The following is a 7,536-nucleotide window of genomic DNA, read 5'->3' on the forward strand; positions in this document are numbered from 1 at the left end:
CCTCCCTCCCTTCCTTCCTCATTCCCTCCCTCCCCCCTCTTTCTTTTTTCTTTCTCTCTTCTCTCTCTCTCCCCCTCCCTCCCTCCCTTCTTCTCTCCCTCCTTCCTTCCCTCATGAGGAGGCAATTTCACTGCTAACCCAAAGGCAGGCAGCCCGAATCCACCAGCTGCTTTGCGAGAGAACACTGGGCATTCTTCTCCCATGCAATTTGCAGCCTCTGAAACCTCCGCTGGAGGGCGCCGCTATGTCTATTGCGAAACGATGGCAGAGAGTTGCGTTGAATTGGTGCGGTATTGTTGCTGGATTGCAGAATATGGCTCATAGCGTCCCTAAGAATAGCAGATCTGAACCCTGTCCTATCCTGTGCCATCTTTATTATTGTAAGATCACTGAGGAAGGACAGAACCCAGTGCAGACCAAGAAAGACAGTTTATTACGGAGAAACTGCCACGCTGGCTTTCAAGCAGAAGACCAGCACCCCCCCCCCCACACACACACACACCTTAGAAGTTAGAGGGAGATTTAATACTTTCTTACAAGGGACTTGGGAGAGGGGATTCTTACAGATGTTTCCTTCAAGATAGGGGAGTGACCTGGGGTCTCAGATAATTATTCCTGGGAAAAAGGGGGGTAGGGTAGTTTCACAGAGATAAAAAACACAGCTGCTGTTTCCTGTGATTGGATTTCTCAGTAGCCATTCTGGGAGAGGACGGAAAGGGTTTTGCAATCCTAATAATTATCATCTCTGATATAATCGAACCCAGGACAGCAATGTCAAAAACACAACACTCAGAAGACAGAAAGCTGGTTGCCTTGGAGTCGGAATCAGCTCATTGCCGACCCTCCAGGTCTCCCCCCCACCCCACCCCTCCGCCCCCCTTCTTATTGTGTACTGGAGATTGTCCCTCCTTCTCCAGCAGACCATCTGGTGGATTCGAACTGTAGGCCTTCTGAATTGCAGTGCAGCTTCTTGTCACTAGGCTACCAGAGCTCCCTCTTTCTGGTCTTTGAAGCAGTAAATCATATGGGAAGAGATGGCCCAGCATTCTCCCTCTGAGCTGCTGTTGCATTTGAACCACCAGAGAGGTTCAGCGCTTGGGTTAGTGAAACTATGTGGCACTGGAGCTCCCTAAGAAGGAAGGAGCAGAAAAAAAGGACAAGATGGAAGTGGGAAGAGTGCTGCTACATGGAAAGGATTCTAACTAATGTCACAAAACAAAATGTGTGGAAATGGTCGAATGAGAAACTAACGTGCTTTGTAAGCTTTCACTCAAACTACAATTTGAAAAATAAAGCCCAGTGATCAACTTGACAACCAACCTTAAAATGTTATGGATTACAAGGATCTGATCGATAGGCTATTGGTTATCAACATGGTACTGGACTTGCCAGTAGGGGCTCAACTCCCATCATCAGCAGCCAACAAATATTACTATCCAAGGTGTGTCAAGCTGGGAAATATAGTAGAGAACAAGCCCTAGTTCTCCTTCTGAGGCTCATGATCTAGCAAACAAGCCAATATATAAACAAGAATAAAAATTGATGAGAATGTAAGACAGGGAGGACCCAGGGTTGGAGGGTCTGGGGCACCTGAAAGACCATGATCAAGGTAAGGTGATTTGGCACTTGAACTGAGACGTGCTGGTGGCATAGTTCCTTACCTATTGACCTGCTAACTGAAAGGTTGATGGTTCAAGTCCACTATTCTCTTTGTGGGAAAATGATGAGGTAGTGGTGGTCTGTAAAGATTTACAGTCTTGAAAATCTGATAGAGCTTGCAATTGATTTGACAGCAGTGTTTGATTTTGAGGAGCCAACCTTACAGCAATGCAAAGAAGGAAGAAAAATTCAGGAAAGGGAATCAGCAAGTAAGTGCAAAGGCCCTGAGACACATTCGAGAGTTGAGAAAGGAGGCCTGGGGGAGGAGTGAGCGATTGAGAAAAGGATGGCAGGAATTGGGTTCAGATTGATCACAAGGAGACCCCCATTGAACATTTTATACCCCCAAAACTAAATCCACTCCTATGATTCCAAATGATTGTTTCTGAGGCCGCAAATCTTTATGGAACATTTTTCTTCTGAGGAATAGCTGGTGGATTTGAACTGCGAACTTTTTGGTTGGCAGCCCAGCATGTAATGAATGCCACAGTTCCTTCAGGCCCCATAGCGGACTACATATAGTTCTGAAATTTGGTGTTTTTATGAGGTGCCATCAAGGTGGCTCCAACTCACAGAGGCCCTCTGTGCAATGCACAGGAGCTCTGTTCAGTCTTGGGCCGTCCTCGAATCGCTGCTGTCCTTAAACCCACTGTTGCAGCTACTGTATCTGTCCATCTCGTTGAGGCTTTTCCTCTTTCCTCGTATGCTCCACTTTAACAAACATGATGTCCTTCTCCAGGGACTGGCCTTTCTGGAACTTTATTCTGAGGTCAGTAGAGAAGAATTTACACTGGAATAACCCAATCTTTCTTAACATTAGAAACTTCATTACCTGTGATAAAATATTCAGAATCCCTATGTTTCTTGGTGGCTTAGTGGTAAGCAGTTGCGCTGCCAATCTAAAAGTAAATGGTTCTAATCCACCAGCTGATCCATGGGAGAAACATGGACAGTCTCCTCCCAGGCGATTAAATTGCTTCTGGAAACCCGCGGGAGGGTCAGCTTTGATTTGGTTTCGACTCAATGGTACACAACAACAACGACACTTCTCAAAGTCAATGAGCAAACTTACCATCTGGGGCTCAGTTTCTTCCTCTCTAAAATAGGAAGGTTACAGGGAGAGAGAAGGCGCCCTGGTGGGGAAACAGGTCAACGCTTGACTTCTAACTAAAAAGTTGGTGGTTCAAATCAACTCAGTTAAAAAAAAATAAACTCAGTTACTCCATAAGAGAAAGACCTGGTGATCTCTTTCATTAAAGATGAGAGCCAAGGGGAGCTCTGGTGGCCTAGTGGCAAGGAACTGCAACTACAATCCCAGAGGCGCATGGTTTGAACCCACCAGATGCTCTGCCGGAACCACCAGATGCTCTGCCAGGGAAGGAGGGACAATCTCCTCCTGTACCAGTCAGATCTGATTTGACGGTACACACACACACACACACACACACACACACATACACACACACTTTAAAAAAAAATTGAAAAAAAACAAAAAAAAAAAAAAGATGAGAGCCAATGGGGCAGTTCTTCTCTGCCACAAGGGGTCATGATGTGGTGGAATAGATCCAACAGCACCCAAAACTATGCAACACATACAGGCCCTAGAGCAGGAGGGACAGGGCTTCGTTAACAGCATGTCACAGAAGGCTGGTTTGATGTGTGGATAATGTTAAGGACCAGACCTTGTGAAAAAACTCAGGGAAGATAGAGCAGTACTGGGGAAAGGGGAAACAGCACATGCAAAAGTCCTGGGACACATTTGAGAAACAGAGAGAAGGATTGGAAGGCTGAAGAGTTAGCTATTTGGGTGAGAGCATGAATATATGATGGATTGTATAGGTGTTTGTTAGTGTTGTTGTTTGTTGTTATGTGCCGTCGAGTCGCTTGTGACTCATAGCGACCTATGTACAAAAACCCTAAACCCGGCTCTGTCTTGTGCCAATCTCACTGTCTTCAACATACCCACCGCAATTACCCCAGTCACTGAATCAATCCACCTCATAGAGGGTCTTCCTCTACTTCGCTGTCCCTCAACCCTCCCAAGCATGATGTCCCTCTCCAAGGACCTGTCCCTCCTTACAACATGTCCAAAGTATGTCAAACGAAGCTTCAGAATCCTTGCCTCCAAGGAGCAGCCCAGTTTAACCCTCTCCAGGATGAACCTGTTTGTTTTCTTAGCAGTCCATGGTACATTCAATACTCGTCTCCAGCACCACAGCTTAAAGGCATCAATTCTCCTTCTATCCTCCCTACTCATTGTCCAACTCTCTGACGCATAGCAACTGATTGCAAAGACCACGGCCTGTATCAGGCACACCTTTGTCTCCAGAGTGACACCATTGCTCTTCAGTACTTTGGAGAAATCCCTAACAACAGACTTTCCCCATTACAATACGTTTTTTAATTTTCTGGCTGCTGGTGCCAAGAGTGTTGATTATGGAGCCAAGCAAACTAAAGCTGTGAACAACCGCAATCGCTTCACCATACATCCTGAGGCTGTCAATTGGTCCAGCGGTGAGAAGCTTTGTCCTCTCGATATTGAGCCTCAATCCATATTGAAGGCTGCAGTCCTTGACTCTCTGCAGCAGGCGCTTCAGGTCCTCCTCAGTTTTAGCAAGCAGGGTTGTGTCATCTGCATAACATAGTGTAGGTGAGCACCTAAAAAAATAAGATACTTCAAAGACAAAGACAAGGACAATGACTGTGATCTTGCAGGTACTGTGGTCAGGAAGAGCACTCTCTCTCTTTCTCTTGGTTTTCATCCTTCCTGTCTTGACTTCTACACAAATATGTCCCCCAGTCTCTCTGGGGTCCTTGCTGCCTCTTTATCTCTTGCTTCTCTTTTTTTGGACCTTTTCTCCTCTATGGTTGTATTTAGGAGGCCAGATGGAGCAATGGGTAAATACTCATCTGAAAGGTCAGTGGTTCAAACCCACCAAGCTGCTCTTTGGAACAAAGATGTGGCAGTCTGCTTCCACAAAGACTTACAACCTTGGAAAGCCCGTAGCAGAGTTTTAGTCTGTCCTGTAAGGTCACTGTGAGTCTGAGTTGACTGGACCCTAGACAGTGGATCTGCTTTTGGTTTTTAAGTGACCATTTTTTTCCTTTTCCCACCCACAACCTACCTGAAAGCCTTCCGCTCCCATGAACTAATTTCTACCAGGTGTAGTTCAACTGGGAAATTTACAAGTAAACAAGGCCAGACTCAGCAGTCTAGTAACCTTGAGGTGGGTGTAGAGGTGAGGATTATAATCAGGTAAAGGGCCCCCTGGCTGGTGAATTTCATTATTAGTATCCTTTTTGATAGCTCAGTACTCACAGAAAAACCACAGCTCAGGCCCAGATAAGGACTTGGCCCAGGGGAGAGAAATGCCCTTGAATTGACTCATCCACAAAAACACCAAGGGGAAAGGGATCATGCCTGGAATGGTGGAATCCCAGAAGAAAATAGAGGAGCCCACATGGCCCAGTGAATAAAGCAGTCAAATTAAAGACTAGCCGTTTGAATCCTCTCCAAAGAAAAAAAAAAAGGAGAAAGGGAGCTCAGGTGGTCTAGCGGCAAGAAGTCGCACTGCAATCTCAAAGGTATCTGGTTCGAATCCGCAAGATGCTCTACTGGAGAAGGAGGGGCAATCTCCTCCTGTACCAGTCAGATCCAATTAGATGGTACACAATAAGGCAGGGGAGGGGGAAAAGAGAAAGAGAGAGGGGGGGGGAAAGGCAAGAAGCCACACTGCAATCCCAAAGGAGAAAGATTGGCAGTTGGATTCTGTAGACTCTTGTTAGGTGCTGTCAAGTGGTTCCAATTCATAGCAACCATAGGGTGCTCTGGTGGCCTAGTGGTAAGGAGCTGCACTGCCAGCTCAATGGACCATGGTTCAAATCCACCAGCAGCTTCAACGGAGAAAGGTGGGTAATCTCCTTCTTTGCAATTAATTGGTTTTGACTAGACAGAACATAACAAAAACAGAGTAACCATATATGCGCAACAGAAGAAAACACTGTCCAGTCGTGTGTGTGGGCATGTATGTGTGCATGTGCTGAAGTTTATGGAAAATATTACAGCATATGCATTGAAAAACAAGGAATTCATGAAATATTTCACAAAATGGGTGACCCTGGAGGACATAATGCTGAGTGTAATATCTCAGTCACAAAAGCCACTGTTATAAAAGAGGATTGACATAGGGGTTGGGGGGAGACTGAGAAAGAGGGGATTAAATAATGTATACTGCGTTGAAAAAGATGAGGGAGAGAACTGTTTAAAAGGAATATGTAATTAGGTATTATGTCATGATGGGAGTCCAGAATGAAGGCTGCACAGTGGAGTGGACTTTGGGGGAGGGATTGAATAACAATGAAAGAATTTTTTTTTTTACTTTTCAAAAAGAAAAGCGAATTGGGGGGGGTGGTCAGGGAATAAAGTGCAACAATGAATGAACGGAAATCCAAAATCTCTGTAAACATTTATTAAAATAAAAAAAAATTACAGCATAGCAGACACTCAAACAGCTCCACGTGGTGTTTTGAAATTCATCCCAACCGTGGGCTGGGTGACCTGCAGGTTGGACAGACTGCCAAAGTCCAAGAGCTTCAGCATCTTTTTGGTATCAGGATCTACTTCAATGATCTCCTGATCCAGATCTGAAACCTCTGGTGCATAATGATCTTTCCTTTCTCTCTCCTCCTGGAGCTTCATGGAGATGCCTCCCACGGGCCCTCTCTGAACCCACTGCATCAGCTGTGTGACATCACCTGCTATCTTGTTCCAGAGTATCTCACTGAGAATAATGGCAATCTCACACACATTCTTCTTGGTGTGGAAGTCATTACCCAGGGGCATGTAGTTTTCTGAATGATGACCCAGGCTGCCTTCTCCTCAGTTTTGGTGCGAACGCAGCCCATGTTGGCGGATCCTTGGTGAAGGAGCAACACTGTCCTGTCTTGAGCCAACCTCACCAGCATTGTGAGCGGATCTTCTCCATAAAGCTAGCAAGTGGAACTGGACTGGTCACAACAGTTCTTTGTTTGGTTTTGAGTTGTGTTATGCCAATCCATCCATCCTTCCATCCGTCCGTCCGTCCATCCATCCATCCATCCACCCATCCAACCTTTTACTCTATGCCCAGCCCTATGTTGGATGATTCTGGAGACAGACACAACAGTGACTGAGACAGCCCTGGTCCAGACCTCTAGGTGAAGACAGACATCAGAGGAGTCACTGTTAAAGAGGAAATGACAGAAAACTGCAAAGTCATATCACCAGAAGACCTGTCCTATGATGTTCACAAATCCGTTACCTCCTGACCATGAGTCCATTCGCAGACACAACATAGTAACCCAGTAAGAACTTATTAAGCTCTTTCTGGAGGTAAGATACGGCCTATGCTCACCACCAGTGAGTTCTTAATAGAATTTGCTCAGATTTTGTTCTAGACTAAACTGGGATAATGTGAGCGAGAGCCCACTGTCCTCTCTGCCCCTTTCAACTAATGTAACAGAGGACTCTCCCGAAAGCACTGTTCTGACTACATGCTCGACTTGTCTAAAACCTTCAATGGCTCCCTATTGCTCTGAAGGTGAAGACAAAAAGGCTTTGGTTCCACACTATTGCTTCTTTTTTTTTTTTTTTTGTTACTATTGCTTCTTAAACTCACAAAAGCCAGTATCCACTTTATATAACAATAGTATTTTAAATTTGTTGTTGTTGTTGTTGTTGTTGTTATGTACCGTTGAGTCTAATCCAACCCATAGCTGACCCTCCAGTGGGTTTTCAGAGACAGTAAATCACACAGGAGCAGCTGGTGGATTCAAACCATATGCCTTTGGGATTGCAGTGCAGCCTCTTACCACTAGGCCACCTGAGTTCCTTAAAAT

The 7,536-nt window shown here is 45.4% G+C and overlaps 1 pseudogene; it reads right to left on the bottom strand.

Annotated features, from left to right (window-relative positions):
* Positions 1 to 6,163: 6,163 nt before the first annotated feature.
* Positions 6,164 to 6,564, bottom strand: LOC102855748 (annotated as a pseudogene).
* Between the last annotated feature and the right edge of the window lie 972 nt (positions 6,565 to 7,536).

Source organism: Elephantulus edwardii, unplaced genomic scaffold (assembly GCF_000299155.1).
Source record: "Elephantulus edwardii isolate Elephantulus edwardi_28Jun2011 unplaced genomic scaffold, EleEdw1.0 scaffold00315, whole genome shotgun sequence".
Lineage (NCBI taxonomy): Eukaryota > Metazoa > Chordata > Mammalia > Macroscelidea > Macroscelididae > Elephantulus > Elephantulus edwardii.